This window comes from Pinus tabuliformis, chromosome 1_1 (genome assembly GCF_031772625.1).
Source record: "Pinus tabuliformis cultivar Carrire ecotype Pingquan chromosome 1_1, CPIR1, whole genome shotgun sequence".
Lineage (NCBI taxonomy): Eukaryota > Viridiplantae > Streptophyta > Pinopsida > Pinales > Pinaceae > Pinus > Pinus tabuliformis.
Window position 1 is genome coordinate 528,474,296 of NC_142297.1, and position 17,504 is coordinate 528,491,799.

Here is a 17,504-nt window from a genome sequence, read left to right on the forward strand (position 1 = left end):
GATAGAGACTTTATGAGTTGGGTGTTCGGTGGAGAATGCTTGCCGGTGGGCGAGTTGGGTGTTCGGTGGGAGCGCCTGATGAGTTGGACGGGTTGAACGAAATGCATTCAGGTGAACGTGTAGAGGAAAACAAGGAGTTGAGAAAGAGTCGTTCCGGCAACCATGTGGGCATGCCGACGATCTGGTTGAATGCATTGTGCTAGAAATGTAAAAATATTGTAAGTGTAAATCTGGGGTTTCCTCAGGATTGAACTTGTATATTGTAAACTATTTCTATTGTTATTATTATGGGTAGACTCATCATAGGGAGTTTCCCCTCCCAGTTATATTGTTGTGCATTTATGTTAATGCTAATGAATTTTTAACCACTATGTTATAATGAATGAAAGTACTTGGTAAAAGAGAAAAATAAACTAAGTATATAATTAAGGAGTAGTCCATGACCGTGAGTATTGGTGAAAAGAAAAGGGTTGGTGGTGCCGCACCTCCTATAGTGCGGTTGGAAGAGTACTGCTAGTATAGGGATGTGACAGTTGGTATTAGAGTTGATTGACAATGGGAAGCTGATCTCACTGCATGGCGTGACAGTTGGTATTAGAGCTAATTGACGACAGGAAGCTTATCCCACTACACTAGCGTGATAGTTAGTATCAGAGCTGATTGACGATGGGAAGTTGATCCCACTGCACTAGTGTGACAATTGGTATCAGAGCTGGTGAATTGTGACAAAGGAAGTTGAATACTTGACATTCGTGACAAGTGATTTAGGTTTGCAGAAGGGAAGTGTAATACTTCGTGACAGGTTTAGCAGGGGTGAAGCATCTTGCTTGGGCCAAGTTGAACAACAAGACATGGTAGGTTTGGAAGAATGTAAAGGGAAGCTCTTGCTGGCCTTATACAGGTTGAAGTGGATGAAAGAAGAGAACCATAGATTCAAGAGAAACTTGAAGTCTTGGAAAGGAATGTTGAAGACGAACTTCTTCGACTTGGCTGGGCAATAGAGCAGGATGTAGCTGCAGATTTTGATGACGAAGAAGAGGAAGCCGTGATGATTGAGGATGTTGCAGATATGACAACGATGGAGGAGGAACTTGAAAGTGTTCAAGTTGGACCAGGATCATGCAGTTTGTAGACATTGGTGGATGAGGAAACTCACATGGAGGAGCCTCATGATGAAGCAAGTACTGATACTTGTGTTTCAGTGAGACTTTTGGTAGATGAATTGTATGCAGGGAAGAGCAAAATCAATTTGCCGATGCAAGGGAGGATCTTACCATGGATTTCTATGAAGAAACCATGTATGGAAAGGCAAGGACCATTGACTATTGCAAGACTTGTTGGGGTTGTTTGTGACCTTATGGTAGAAGGTGCAAAGGCCCGTGACAAGGGAGGAACGTGATGATCATTGCGGAAGAATGGGTCATGCTTTAGCCACATGGAGAATTGGCTAAGTGCCTGACATGACTCATGGACAGATTAGACGAGGACACACACTTCAGTATGATGATACTCGGGTGGAATTCTCATGGCTGAGACCAAGAGGAAATCTTGGTGGAACTTTTAGTGGGGGAGCCATGGTGGAGAGACTCATGTGATGATGATATGGCTTGGGTGACTGAGTTCACTAGACCAATTTGCAAGCTTGGATGAGGATGACGAATTGTTGTGATGGGTCTACTTAGTTGGACAACATGGACAACTTGAGTCATGACATTAGGTTGGAGACATGGAGCATGACAATCTTATCAAGGGACATTATGCAGGAACACTTGTAGAGGTGTCATTTATGGGCATCCAGTGAGGAGTGCCAAGGCAGGGATGTTGTGCAAGTAGATTTGCTGATGTGATATGGAGATGTTTCATTTATGAGCCGATGGAGAGGTTGTGCACTCTTTTACAACAAGGCCATGGACTTGGTTGGATTTGTGAGCAGACTATGGAGCATTCCTACTACATGGAAAGTTGAGGCATCTTGCAAATACCTTTGGGTCGAGACATGTATGCTTGCTAGGGTGTTGGTTGGAGATGACTCATGGAGCTCATGATGACATGAGGTTGTGACTTTATATTATGGTGGACTTGGATGATCTGATGCATTGAGAAGCTGAGGTCAGGGACTTTGATGCAGGATGGGGTGCTTACTTTTGAGTACATGTATGGGTGTGCTTGAAAGAGTGACTTGATGAGGAGGATTGATATGAGGCACTTTGGGGTGATGGAGTTACAACGATGATGATGCCTTGGTGGAAACACTTGGGCATGGGTTGAGCCAAGACTCAACCACTTTTGATACATGAGAGATGAGACAGGTTTATACTTGTTTCCTTGGCAGACTTGAGGGATGGCACATTGCAGATATGATGGAGGTTGCTTCATGAACCTAGATGTGGCGCATTGAGAGTCAGGTTTGATGAGAGGATCTCTTCACCTTGAGGAGGTGGATTTTGTACATATGGATGATGATGCTGGGAAAGATGTGACTGATTTCATGCAGCATGTTGATACCAAAAATCATGGACATCATGTTGCAGATGAAGATGAATATTACTTCATGGACCTAGACATGGCTTATATGGAGATGGATTCTTGATCGAGTTAATGTTGTGACAGGAGTCTGAGAAACGATTGATGATGACATGAGAATGTGCATTCTCATGGTTTGAGCGTGATAGTTGGATTAGATACCCAACTAGTTCAAGTCATGAGGGCTAGCAATGTACAGAGATGTGTTAGCATTGTGTTGGAGTATCATGGCAGCAGTTCACGTGATGATGATACATGATGGAGTCAACACGATACATGTTGTAGTGAGCACGTAGCTTGAGTTGGAGGGGCCAACCTTTGATGGTGGGCCAACATGTGGAGATTGCAATGAAGGTGGTTGATGATCATGGATTGAAAATACTTTCCGATGTATGACATATCAGTGGATTATATGCCTTGGTATGGATATCTTGGTGACAGATGGTTGCTGAGATGGGAGATTGTAGAGGATGACAATGATTTCAAGTGGGGGAGAATGTAAGGACCTCGAGCTGCAGACGCATTTGGGCGAGGGCACACGATGAGAAAGTGTGGGTAAGCCAAATGGGACAGACAGTGAACAGAGGAAATGCACACAAAATGCAACCAAGTGTGGAGGTGGTTCGGTTATATAGGCCATGGGCAGTCCTGGCAGGCCGACGGGCAGGGGCGCTAAAATATGGACACACAGTGGTTGGGTTGGCCGATGGGTGAGCCGACCCGTTCATAAATTGAAACAGAGATGAAACGATGGCCAACCAACATGACAGAAGCGACGGTTCAAACGTTGGGTGAGCCATATGTATAGGATGGCTTGGCGTGGAGCTAAGGCATTCAATCAAGTGATCAACTAAGCATCCAAACATGGAAGTGGAGGTTCGAAGTGTGTTGGTCTAAAATCTGGGCGAAGGTGTAGGCGGACAAGTGCAGGGCTGAAGCACCCGAGTCGAAACAGGTCGTTCGAAGGCGTTCGTGCATGAGGTCATTTGAGGGCGTTCATTCAAGGGTGTCTTGCAGGAAGTCATTCAAGGGCATTCATGCAAGATCTTTCAAGGGCATTCAGGCAAGGTCGTTTGAGGTCATTCGAGGGTGAAGTAGGGCATCTGGGTGAATGGTCATTCAGGAAGTTGCTCGAGGGCATGGCAGGGCATCCAACCGAATGACACGAGTTGGTGAATGATGGTTCGAGTGAAGTCTTGAACATGTTATAGCTCTGATACCACTTGTTATAGATCTAACCCAGAAATATTATGATAATACAAACAAACCGATAAACAATAAGATAGAAATAGATAGAAATGCTTCTTTATTATCAAACCCTTAAGGTAGGGCAACACCATACATTCACTCCTTAAGGAAGGAGAACACTCCACAAGCCATATGCTTGTTCATACAATAATCCTTGACTATTACTTGACTTGGAGTCTCTAGCCTCTATATAGGCCTCATACATACAATACCATGGGTCATTACCATGGTTCCCTCATACCATCAACTAATACCAGGGCCCATTACATTATTATTAACTACTTGTGGTCCCTTACATGATATGGGTTAACCACCTTATTTATTACTATGGCCCATCCCATTATTACATTATTACCTTGGGTACCTCCCTTGGTACCCCATATTATCCCCCTTAGGTATATAACAGAACAAGTGTGCATGGTGAATGGCTCGCCGGTGGAGACTTAGCGAGTTGGGTGTTCGGTGGAGAGTGCCCACCAGTGGGCAAGTTGGGTGTTTGCTGGGAGCGCCTGACGAGTTGGTCAAAACACGTTCAGGTGAACGTGCGGAGGTAAACGAGGAGTTGAGAAAGAGTCGTTCGGGCAATTGTATGGGTGCACTAATGAGTTGGTTGAACGCGTTGTACCAGTGAATGTAAAAATATTCTAAGTGTAAATTTGGGGTTTCCTTAGGATTGAACTTATATATTGTAAACTATTGCTATTATTATTATTACGGGCAGACTCATCATAGGGAGTTGCCTCGCCTAGTTATACTATTGTGCATTTATGTTAATGCTGATGAATGTTTAACTACTGTGTTATAATGAATGAAAGTACGTGTTAGAAGAGAAAAATAAACTAAGTATAGAAGTAAGGCGTAGTCCATGACCGTGAGTATTGGTGAAAAGAAGAGGGTCAGTGGTGTCGCACCTCCTATAGTGTAGTTGGAAGAGTACTGCCAGTATAGGGGCATGACACGGGCCAACTGGATTGCGCATTTCATAGATAGGTAGCCAATCTAGCCTCCCAGACAAGCCACACTCCCTTTTGCGTAGTTCCAGAAGCTAGTCAATCAACCTACTAGTGAAATTTGTGCAATCTTGCTCATCATTTTCCCAGGTATGTGTTGTGTCCTTCCCTAGATGTTCTTTGTTTTTACTGACATATTTCTTGCCATGCATGCTACTTGTTTCAAGATCTTTCAGGTGTTCATCTATCTCAATGGCTTCCAATAGAACAAGATCTCAAGACACTGATGGTATCGTAGATGGAGTAGTAGTTGAGCAGGTTTCCTCTAGTAGGCCGATCTACGAAGATACAAATTTGTATCTAGACAAGGACATCAAAATGAAGTGGCAAGAGGTGAATGAAACATTCACAGTTACTTTCGGGGAGGACCTTGAAGACCGAAAGGTGTATGTTAACATTCATAAGTCTGGCTTGTATCGGATTGCATGCGAATACCCCGCATACCCATGCACAAATATGATTCACTGTATTGTTTCTCACACTGACCCTTAGACGATGACCTTGAGCAGTGTCAGTGGGATGAAGTGTGCAACCTTCTGGGAATGAGATTATGATGAGATGTATTAGATGACCAAGCCCATGACTCCCCCATTCAGCTTGACCAACAACAGAGGCCACTCTAGAGACATTCTAAAGGATAGGGTAAAGGAGCCAACTCGTTTTAGGATGACACCCAATCAGGTCTATAAGACGAAGATATTGAGGAAGGTATACCAATACTTGGTCATATTCGTATGTTGACTGAGTGGTGAAGAAAGCACTGAGACCTTCCCTTAGAGTTGGGTGGTCATGTTGGACCAACTAGCTAGAGAAGGAAGACCATGCAACTGATTTGACATACTGGCTCATCAGCTGAAGGAGCAAGTCACGAAGGCTCGACAGTCACCCGAAGGCATGCATGCAAAGATTTACATGTCTTCCTACATTCTAGATGTAGTTTGTGCCCAACATGAATTCTTGGGCTTGGAGTGGGCACGGTCATTGTCAAAGATTGTTGTGAACATGTATTTCAAATTATTGTCCAAGGGAAACTTCAAAGGAGTGTTCATACAACTGTTTGACCATTTTCTCACCCCAGTGCACAGGTTGATATTCGAACAGGATCCACCCTGCATGTTAGAGGAAGCGATGAAGGCATTGTTAGGAATTGCAAATTGGTATGCCTCACCGTCTGACACATTCATCCGAGTGTTTAGTGTGGAGAAGCCTCCGCATGTTCTGCCAAAGTTTTCTTTGGACGTGCTTGTCATGCAGGAAGTAGTGTATCATATCTCAGCAAGATTGACAGCTAGGCTGCAACGAAAGAAGAAGGCACCATGTCCCACTCTTCCATTTCAGATTGGGTTATATGAGATCTAGAGCATCAAGCAAGTGTATGTTGAAGTTGAAAATAAGAAGAAGTACCCGTTCGACATCCGAAGCTTCAACTCGTATGACACACATTGCATTGTGAAGGATCAATGCATGAGAGTTCAGTTCAATTGGATCCATGGGGAATTTTATTGGGCCGAGGAAGACTAATGGAGGTATTTCTTCCATTCCTCCATACCCAATGAATAGGTCGGTTTCACTGTAGAGTGGTTAGCACAGAAGCATGAAGCAACATCATGGAGAATACCAATAGTAGCAACAAGAGTAGAGGCAATAGAGCCAAGCATACCTGTGCGCGACAAAGGGAAGAGGAAGATTATAGACCTTATAGAGGAGGAGAAAAACTGCAAGTTTGAAGCATATCCACTTGTAGAACAAGAAACTATGGCTATCCAACAAAAGAGGCAGCAGTGCGACAAGAGAATCACATGAAGGTAGAGGGATAAGAAGAGAATGGAAGAAGCTGAGAAGGAGTTGCATGAGTTGAGGGAGAAACTCTGAAAAGAACAAGAGTTGCGCTAATAGGAGAAGGAAGTGCAACAGTAGCAAATTCAGTATAGGGCGCTTCATGTACAAACAAACTAAGTAGCATTGATACAAGTAGTTGATTCTTTTGAACAAATCACATTAGGTGAATAGGGTGAACCCTCACAGGGGAAAGATTTTGTTCATGAGATAGAACAAGCTCTTGAACAGTTGGATGCAGACATGGAGTAGCAAGAGTTGTAATAGGACACTAACCTCATGCCTCACCATAGAGAGGTCGACTCACCTTCTTCAATGCATGCAGATGATGAGCAAGCCTTGAATGACCAAGAGGCACTTAGATCCTTGGTGGTCAACTGGAAGTAGAGATGCACAACATCTCTTTTGATGAATCTCAACATAGAGTTGTGTAGTATCAAAGAGTACCGACTCTGAAGGACCAAACATCCTTTGTGCAAGTTGAAGAACAAGTGATCATGACTGATGTGCACCAGGACCCAACTGCTTTGGACGATGTAACTAGGGTGTATGCCGAAGCCACTAGCTCCAGTGTTTGTTTCCTCATACCTGAGAATGAGAAAATGGCGAAGGAACTACAGGTGGCCAAGTAGGGAGGAGACTTGGTGACAATGTCCGGTTGAGCTGAACTAAAGAAGGAAATACTAGATGAAGTATTGAACTTGGACACAATCATGTAAGCATTGTACTCAAAGTTTGGTACCATGCACCAAGAAGTCGTTCATCTTCACAGATGGTAGCATCGATGTGCGATAAGAGCACACATATCGAAGAACATACATGTTGCCGTTGTCAACATGCAAGGATGGACGATGAAATACAAGGTACCCCCACTTCATTTGCCAAATATGATGAGGGCCAATGTGGTTGAGCTGCAAGCACGTATCCGAAGTTAGATCCAGAACTAAGGACCTACCGCAACTTATCAATTGCATACAGGCTTCCCATGAACGAGTATTCAAAAGCATGGAGGTTATGGTGCACACACATGTGATTCCATCACTTGGGACTCTCACCCAAGAAAAGACTAAGAAGCAGATCCAACAGGAGCTTGACTTGTACTTCGACGAGTTGATGTGCACTGCCACCAGCCTAGACTTGCATATGAGTGTAGACATCATGTGAAAGTATGTTTTTGGTTTGGCCACATTGAAGACATTGATGTGCATGATTTCAGACAAGTTGGATAGAGGAGCCCGAGCAGTGTACCCAGATGCTATGGAGGTAAGGTTCAGGTTTCAGACAGATGTCACAGCAGAACATACAGACACTATCAAGGACTACCAATCTTGGCATCAATATGTTACTATTGATCAACATGAGGATGTCGAGCAGTTGGAATTCTATAGTTGTCTAAGTCAGAATGATGTCTATTTTGGCTTGTTCAAGCCATTGTTCACATGGGTACATGTGCATTGTAATGTTGAGTCATGTCAAGTGTAATTCAAGTCTCAATGGTGAATGTAACAACCATAGAGTAGGTGAAGAGTCATGAGGATTGATGAATGGTCACAAAGGAGAATTTTAAGGGTCACCCTGTTAGCGCTTGAGATTTCACCCTAGGCTGAGGAAGGTAAACCTTCAAGGCAACATCAAACCATTTCACCTCGTAGCTAGCCCTACGGGGTATGAGAAGGCTCTCTCCGGTCAAACTCGGTAGACCTTTCAATAGGATGAGCAGACCCAATTAGGAACACTGATATTAGGCTAGTAAACTAATAATGAAGGGTTGATTTAAAGTTTTTTGGGGTTTTTGGTGGCAATTGGAGGGAGTGCAATTCAGGGTGCGGGGATAGAGCTCAGTTTTTGCAGGTGGGTCTTTGGGGCAAGGTAGGAGTTTGTGCTGATGCCTTTAGCTGAGATGGATGATCAAGGAAGAAAAAGAGAAGCTAAAGAGGGCAAACAATGACTTTGAATCCTCTCTAGACAGTGGAAAACATAAACATTAAACAAATTTGAAAGATGAGCATGGCAAGCATGAATTCAAACTTTATCACTTCATTTGTTTAATAAGCTGCAGTAAAGAAAGAGATGGAACACATAAACACACTTACAATTAAAATAAGGGAACACACCATCAACACAAGAGTCCACAAGAATCCCAATGATGTCTGCAAAACCCTGGTTTTCCTTTTCCTCAAATTGCAGAGATACAAGTAAAATATACAATAGGAGCTTCTCCCTCAAGAGTCCAACCATGAAAATGAGCAAGAGAAGGCATAATATAGATGATCTAACTCCTTTCCCCACCTCTAGGGGTCGAGCTCAACTTCCTAGGAGCTGTTTCAACTAATTCTAAACTGAGCACTAGATAATAGGCAGTCAAAACAACTTGCCTCTAAAACTTAGGTAATCTATCCATGCATTAAATATTCACTATTTACATCAAAGAAACTTCTAGAAGTGTCAAAGGAGAGTAAATGTGTCCAAGTGCTATGAAAATTACACAAAAATCCATCATTTACATGCCTCAAAAGTCAACCAAAGTAAAAACAGTGTTTTGCTGGCGGAACTGGTCAAAACAGGGAAATTTCCCTGACAGGTCGCGCACATCACTCTCACTGGTCGCGCACATTCACAGCTCTGTTTGAGGGCCTTCCCGGTATCCAAATCAGGTGTAAGATAGCTCATTGGAAAGGTCTGCGAGTCTACTTTCCAACCCCATAGGAATTTTTGAATTTGGAGTTCATTTGACCCCTCAAAACTCAATTCTCCCAAGACAGCTTTCTGCAACTCAAAATAGGGGCAGAAAGTCAAAATTTGCATGTATTTTGAGCTTTTGGAAACCCAAATCTCCATAAAATCTGAAACCCATCGATAGGCAAGTGTATTTTTGCATGAAAATTCCAAAAATGCAAAGTTTTCCCCGTTCTGAGTTGCCCCCATGTATGGTCGCGCGCGGGGTGAGACCAGTCAAATGGCCAAAACCTGTAAAATACCCAAAAATGCCAAAAATGCCTTAAAACTCTCAAAATTTATTGGGTTTGCTGCTAGGAGGATGCTAATGAGTATCATGGTGAGTGAGAGAGGCCTCAACCAAGATACGGAGCGGGTTGGTCTTCTTCTTCCTCTTGCAGGCCTCGGACAACTTCCTTTGGAGTATCTTCATCTTTGCTTTGCAAACATGCATTCTCGCCCAATAATGATTTTTCATGTTCCGTAGCAGCCTCTTGTCCTGGTTGGCTTTCTCCAACAGTCTCTCCAAGCGAGCATTTGCCTGAATGAGCAAAGACTCCCGGTCAGCAGGCAATGGGTCCCCGGGCCTCCTACGGTTCAAACCTCGATTACCGCGGATCCTCCATAGCTCATCAAGTTCTTTCTCCTCCTCCAATTGTCTGTTGCGCTGCTCCAGATAAGTGATGGTCCATTGAGCCATTTCGAGCTTCTGCTGCAACACGAGGTTCTCCTCCTCTCTCTGTCTGATAAGCTCATAAAAATCTGAAGAAGGAGAGTGAGCGTCAAGGTCAACGAAATCATGATGTGTATCACCAACTCTCTCATCCTCAATCATGGGCTGCTTGCCCTCCCATACTGCCTCTGCTGATGAAGAATGCGAGGCCCCTTCCACCTGCTGTGGAGAAAGTACTCATCGAGCTGCTGCAAACAAGGTCCTATGACCCCTCTGATATGTAAGTTGCGGTGGGGAAGCAACATGTCTCGGAACAATAATCTCGGGCTGGTGTGATGGACCTCCCTCCTCATGAATGGCCTCTGGCTCTGGTTGTGGCTGTGATGGCACTGTAAAGAACTCATGAGAAATGAAGTCTGCCCATGGAATGCCCTGCTGACTCAACTGATGGGAAACAATGAGCTGGATGAGACCATGATGGCACAAACTCCTATGCTGCTGAGCTGGGGACTGCCTCTGAAACACGGACACCATCCTCTGAATGTTCTGGAAGAAGAAAACTGGGATGTTCATCATCCTCACTCGGGTAAAGTGCATCAACAGGCGAATGTGACAAGAGAAGACCTGTGAAAATCTTCCCTCGCATGTGAAGTAACGCATGATAAGCCGCATGATCGGAGCATACTCCCCCCGAAGGAATCTGAAGGGAAAGACCCCTGACAAGTGACTCATGAATGCTGGCCTGACATATGGCTCAAAATAAACATAATCCAGCATTTTGCGCTTGGGCCACACCTCACCCACATTTGGTATCCCGGTAGCCTCTGAAATCACCTCCGGAGATAGTACAAAATTCACCCCTGCAAGAGTGACCTGCCCATCATGAAGGTGCAAAACAAATAAGCGGGCCAACTCCCTGTGATGCTGGATCTGAGCAAGCCTCTCACAAAACTGCAAACATGACATGTATCGGAAACAATTCACTGCCAAAGGGCAAGCCTGTAATTCTGCTAAAGATGTGGGCTCTTCTCTCTTATGATGACCACCTTTGCCACCCTTACGAGGCCTCTGCTATACCTCAACCTCTGTGGAAGAAGACCGGTCATCACCTTGCTCATAGGTTTCAGTGGTTGACATGGTGCTTTTGAGCAAAGTGGAGAAAATAGATAAAGTAAACTGCTGCCCTTGCCTGCAAAAATACTGAGTTGTATGCTGTTTTCAAGGGGAACAAAATCATGAAGGAAATGTTAGGGGAGGGGATTTTTCATAAGGAAAGAGAAACATATAAAAATAGGGAATTTCTAAGGGACAATTCACAAAATGTTAACCATATAATCTCATCTACATCATCGGGAAATCATTTGCAAAGAAATATTTTTATTAGGGAAAACAAGTATGAGAATAACAAAGGGAAAGGACATGCATTTCAACAGGGGTATGGGACAGCATTGTTCATTTGATTTTTTGTCTTTTAATGTACATCATAGGGCAAACTCTGTTTTTTCAAAGGGATTCATGTACATTTGGTCATAAGGGGAAATGGGATTTTATTTAAACAGGGATATTAGGGATAAAAGGGAAAACAGGGCTTATGGTTTTGGGAGACACAGCAACATGATTTTGTAATCACCATTCACAACAATATGTCCTTTTTATAAATATACACAGCTGCATTTCTTTGTTTTTGCTTTGAATATACACAGCAAATATGTTCTCTGTTTTGTAATGACTATGCACAGTCATATTGCCTTTCTTTTAGTTTTTTATCATTTTGCCATCATATTGCCTTTTTCTTTTTGCACATCATTTTATTCTTGCTGTGTTTATTTGTTATCCTTGCTGTGTGAAGGACGTTAGGGTTTAGGGTAGATTAGATGGAGGGCATTAGGGTTTAGGGAATGTATGTGAGGGAGGGATAGGGTTTAGGTATTGGGGATGGGAAATTTAATATTCTTTGCAAATGACATAAGATAGAGACATATCATAACAATTGTGAATTTAATGGGAAACAATGGAGGGAATAAATGGGAGTTTAAAAGCTTGAAAAAGAACACCAACCCTAGCATAATGCCTACATGAACAAGCAATAACTAAAATCCATTCCTCTTTACATTCTTGGTAGCAAATATATATAAGCACAAGCCCAACATCCTTGATTTCAAGCATCCAACATGCTAGAAGACCCCTACCTCGATCAATTTAGCAAGCAAGAGGGTGATTGAGCAAATTTGAAGTGGTTTTGTGGAAGACAGTTTGACTGGTCGCGCACGGGCTTTGACTGGTCGTGCACAGCCTGATTGGTCGTGCCCGTTAGGAATTAACACTGCGGAGGAGCTGCTGACTGGTCGCGCACTGCCCAACTGGTCGCGCACAGCTGCTGAGTGGTCGTGCACCTGAAAATGACCCAAATTCTCTGCAATTCGCCTCCTTTCGCCTTCTTCGCCCTCTCACTCTTCTTTGCAAGCTCTTAGATGCACAATGAGGGTGTTTTAGAGGGAATTTGACTCTTTATAGGCCCAATTTGAAAAAATTTACTTACCAAACCCACTTTCTAATGTTTTGTTTTGACATTCTCTTTAACACTGTTTTGAGTTTGCTTTGTCCTGAATTTGACTTTTTGGGTGCTTTAACTCCGTTCTTTTTGCAGGTTGACCATCTGATGGACTCTAGTGAAGAGACCAGGGTTATTGCCGGCATTTTGAAGAATTTTGAAAATTTCCTTATTTTTTGCAAAATTGACATGACCTTGGCTTTAAAAACATGGTTTTTAAATCCAAGGTATAAATGAGCTGTACCTGATGAAAATATCAATGAAACATATTTACATACCTCCTTCTGGCTTGCTGGGGACTCATGGACTTTTGACTCATGACATTGCAAAGACTTTTGACCGAAACCCTAGACCTAAGACTTTGGACTTCAAGACAAAACAAAACAAGTATGACACAAGCTCAATACCTGACATGACCTAATCCAGCAAAGCCAAGAAGGGGACAAGGACCAGCTCCTCCATCAGTTTCATGGCATGCCTAACGGGATGCAAAACTGACACTGATGAGACACCTACCTATGTATAATGCAAAGAGATTTTGATCACCGATGGAGGGCATCATGACCGACACTAACATTGGCTCCAATGGGGATGGTAGCTCCTTGGAGGTGCCAAGAACCTTAGACCTCTGGGAGAGCAGACCAGTGCCTTCAACCATTGGGCGATGGAGTCATTATTTCGGTAAACGACACAAGACTTTGACTCATTTATTGAATGAAAACTTGACTGAAACTTAACTGAAACTTGACTCAAACCGACTCGATGGCAAACTGAAATAACTTGAAAAAACTCACTCAACAGACCAAACACAAATGACTCATGACTGACTTAACTAAAACAAGAACTTACAAAGCTTATTGAAGGGCAGCAGTGCATCAAGATTTGAAATCATGATGACAACCACCTGTGTTTCTTACAAAACAATATACCATCAAACTATATCAAAATGCCAATGCAACCAATCAAGAAGATGGCTTCTTGACTGAGTCTCCTGATCAGATCTTCTGGTCAACAGTACAAACCTATCACTGGGCATCCAAAAACATAGTTGACCATATTCTCCTTCATCACTGAATACTGCAATAATCACCTTCACTGTTGACTGCAAGAGATCTGCCATTGGATCTTGAAAAACATGAAGTTTTGCCACTACCACCGCCTGCTGAAAGAGAAAGGTATCCTTTGCTTCAATTTCTGATCTGCCTTCCTCATGTGCTTCAGTGAAAGTATGCTCATGGGCTTCAAAAAACTCTGAACAAGTAGATGAGAAGATCTCCTCTTGAAAAAGCATTGCAGCACATGAAACATATGAAGAATCTGAAAGGTAATCCTGTATGCTATGATCTTCGGTAGTCAGATAATATGATAGGTGATCTTCAAATGATATGACAGCCGGATTATCATCTTTGTGAAGGAAAACATTATCTATTTGCTGATATACAAGACAGTCATCTTCTTCAATAGAGGAAGAAGTTTCCCCAACACTTTCCTGACTATGTGTGCATTGCAAATCTGTTGTAGCTTGGGATGTAGCATGACCTTTCAAAAGCTGATCTATCTCCTCTTCAGACAAAGGAGATAAGACTTTCTGTTTCCCTTTGCTCAAACAAGTCTTGTCTTCTTGAAATAACATTTCAAAACATGAAAAATATGAATGACAGTCCTGATCTTCTGAAACTTGGAAACATTGTTGATCATCTTCATATGACATGGCAATCAAACTATCCAAATTATGATTGAAAGAAGAGTTTTCACTTACTTGAACAAAGATCTCATCTTGTTGTTCATGAGCTGGCTAAATGACCTCCTCATGCAGGCTTTGTTCTGATGGCATAAGGACATTTGGATCAAGAACTTTGTCTATGCTCTCAACAACAAAACTCTCCTTGATGGGTTGCATGCTGCTGTCTTCTGTGGGCAGATATGAAACAAGCTCTTCTCTTTCATCAATTACAGCCATATGACCATCTTCAACCTGCTGATCTTGACAAATATCCTCTAAGATTTTTGTGTGCTACTGAAATGGATTCTCATACAAAGCCTCCATGATCTCAACATCCATAAAATTATCATCTTCATAATATTTTTCAAGGCTTTCAATAAAACTATATGCATGCTGGCAACAGTCTTGAACTAAATTTAATGATGGATAAGAGTCCTTATATCTTTCAATGAACATAGCATGAAAATCCTTTAAACAATAAATACAAGCAGGCGGCAAACTTTCATACCATGATTGGGCTTCACCTTCCAGAGTGGCCAAAAATATCTTCATCAAGCAATCTTCAGGAAAATCGATCTTGAATTTGCGAATATGCATATGAAATCTAATCAAATGTAAAGCAGCATCTTTCTTATCATCATCATTAAATATAGGCAGATTCCTTGACCAATCTACCTTCGGAATTTTATTTGGAAAACCGGGGATGTGATCTCGACTCAAGGGAGCATATCTCCTTGCAATCCGATCCATCTTGAAAATCTCAAAGCTACTGATCTCCCTGCAGTGAAGTCACCATGAAGCACTGATTGCTGGATTTCTTCAGTGAAAGGAGTCGCCAAGTGAATGATTTCAACCTTTCAAGTGTCTGATCGTTGTTCACTATCAACAATCAGATCTGAACTTGATGCATGTACTGGGGTAAAATGCAAATGAAGTGCTACATTCACAAGCTCACGGAGATTGACTGACGCAGCGTTTATCTACTAACGCTGATGTAAAACAAGAGCGTTTTCGAAGGCTACCTGGCGTACCTTCAGACTCCGTCTCAGCTTATGAATTAAACACACCAATAAGCAAACAATCAATTTGTTCTCCCCAATATGGTCGCCACTATGTTAGCGCTTGAGATTTCACCCTAGGCTGAGGAAGGTAAACCTTCAAGGCAACATCAAACCATTTCACCTCGTAGCTAGCCCTACGGGGTATGAGAAGGCTCTCTTCGGTCAAACTCGGTAGATCTTTCAATAGGATGAGCAGACCCAATTAGGAACACTGATATTAGGCTAGTAAACTAATAAGGAAGGGTTGATTTAAAGTTTTTTGGGGTTTTTGGTGGCAATTGGAGGGAGTGCAATTCAGGGTGCGGGGATAGAGCTCAGTTTTTGCAGGTGGGTCTTTGGGGCAAGGTAGGAGTTTGTGCTGATGCCTTTAGCTGAGATGGATGATCAAGGAAGAAAAAGAGAAGCTAAAGAGGGCAAACAATGACTTTGAATCCTCTCTAGATAGTGGAAAACATAAACATTAAACAAATTTGAAAGCTGAGCATGGCAAGCATGAATTCAAACTTTATCACTTCATTTGTTTAATAAGCTGCAGTAAAGAAAGAGATGGAACACATAAAAACACTTACAATTACAATAAGGGAACACACCATCAACACAAGAGTCCACAAGAATCCCAATTATGTCTGCAAAACCCTGGTTTTCCTTTTCCTCAAATTGCAGAGATACAAGTAAAATATACAATAGGAGCTTCTCCCTCAAGAGTCCAACCATGAAAATGAGCAAGAGAAGGCATAATATAGATGATCTAACTCCTTTCCCCACCTCTAGGGGTCTAGCTCAGCTTCCTAGGAGCTGTTTCAACTAATTCTAAACTGAGCACTAGATAATAGGCAGTCAAAACAACTTGCCTCTAAAACTTAGGTAATCTATCCATGCATTAAATATTCACTATTTACATCAAAGAAACTTCTAGAAGTGTCAAAGGAGAGTAAATGTGTCCAAGTGCTATGAAAATTACACAAAAATCCATCATTTACATGCCTCAAAAGTCAACCAAAGTAAAAACAGTGTTTTGCTGGCGGAACTGGTCAAAACAGGCAAATTTCCCTGACAGGTCGCGCACATCACTCTCACTGGTCGCGCACATTCACATCTCTTTTTGAGGGCCTTCCAGGTGTCCAAATCAGGTGTAAGATAGCTCGTTGGAAAGGTATACGAGTCTACTTTCCAACCCCATAGGAATTTTTGAATTTGGAGTTTATTTGACCCCTCAAAACTCAATTCTCCCAAGACAGCTTTCTGCAACTCAAAATAGGGGCAGAAAGTCAAAATTTGCATGTATTTTGAGCTTTTGGAAACCCAAATCTCCATAAAATCTGAAACCCATCCATAGGCAAGTGTATTTTTGCATGAAAATTCCAAAAATGCAAAGTTTTCCCCGTTCTGAGTTGCCCCCATGTATGGTCGCGCGCGAGGTGAGACCAGACAAATGGCCAAAACCTGTAAAATACCCAAAAATGCCAAAAATGCCTTAAAACTCTCAAAATTTCTTGGGTTTGATGCTAGGAGGATGCTAATGAGTATCATGGTGAGTGAGAGAGGCCTCAGCCAAGATACGGAGCGGGTTGGTCTTCTTCTTCCTCTTGCGGGCCTCGGACAACTTCCTTTGGAGTATCTTCATCTTTGCTTTGCAAACATGCATTCTCGCCCAATAGTGATTTTTCATGTTCCGTAGCAGCCTCTTGTCCTGGTTGGCTTTCTCCAATAGTCTCTCCAAGCGAGCATTTTCCTGAATGAGCAAAGACTCCCGGTCAGTAGGCAATGGGTCCCCGGGCCTCCTACGGTTCAAACCTCGATTACTGCGGATCCTCCATAGCTCATCAAGTTCTTTCTCCTCCTCCAATTGTCTGTTGCACTGCTCCAGATAAGTGATGGTCCATTGAGCCATTTCGAGCTTCTGCTGCAACACGAGGTTCTCCTCCTCTCTCTGTCTGATAAGCTCATAAAAATCTGAAGAAGGAGAGTGAGCGTCAAGGTCAATGAAATCATGATGTGTATCGCCAACTCTCTCATCCTCAATCATGGGCTGCTTGCCCTCCCGTACTGCCTCTTCTGATGAAGAATGCGAGGCCCCTTCCACCTGCTGTGGAGAAAGTACTCGTCGAGCTGCTGCAAACAAGGTCCTATGACCCCTCTGATATGTAAGCTGCGGTGGGGAAGC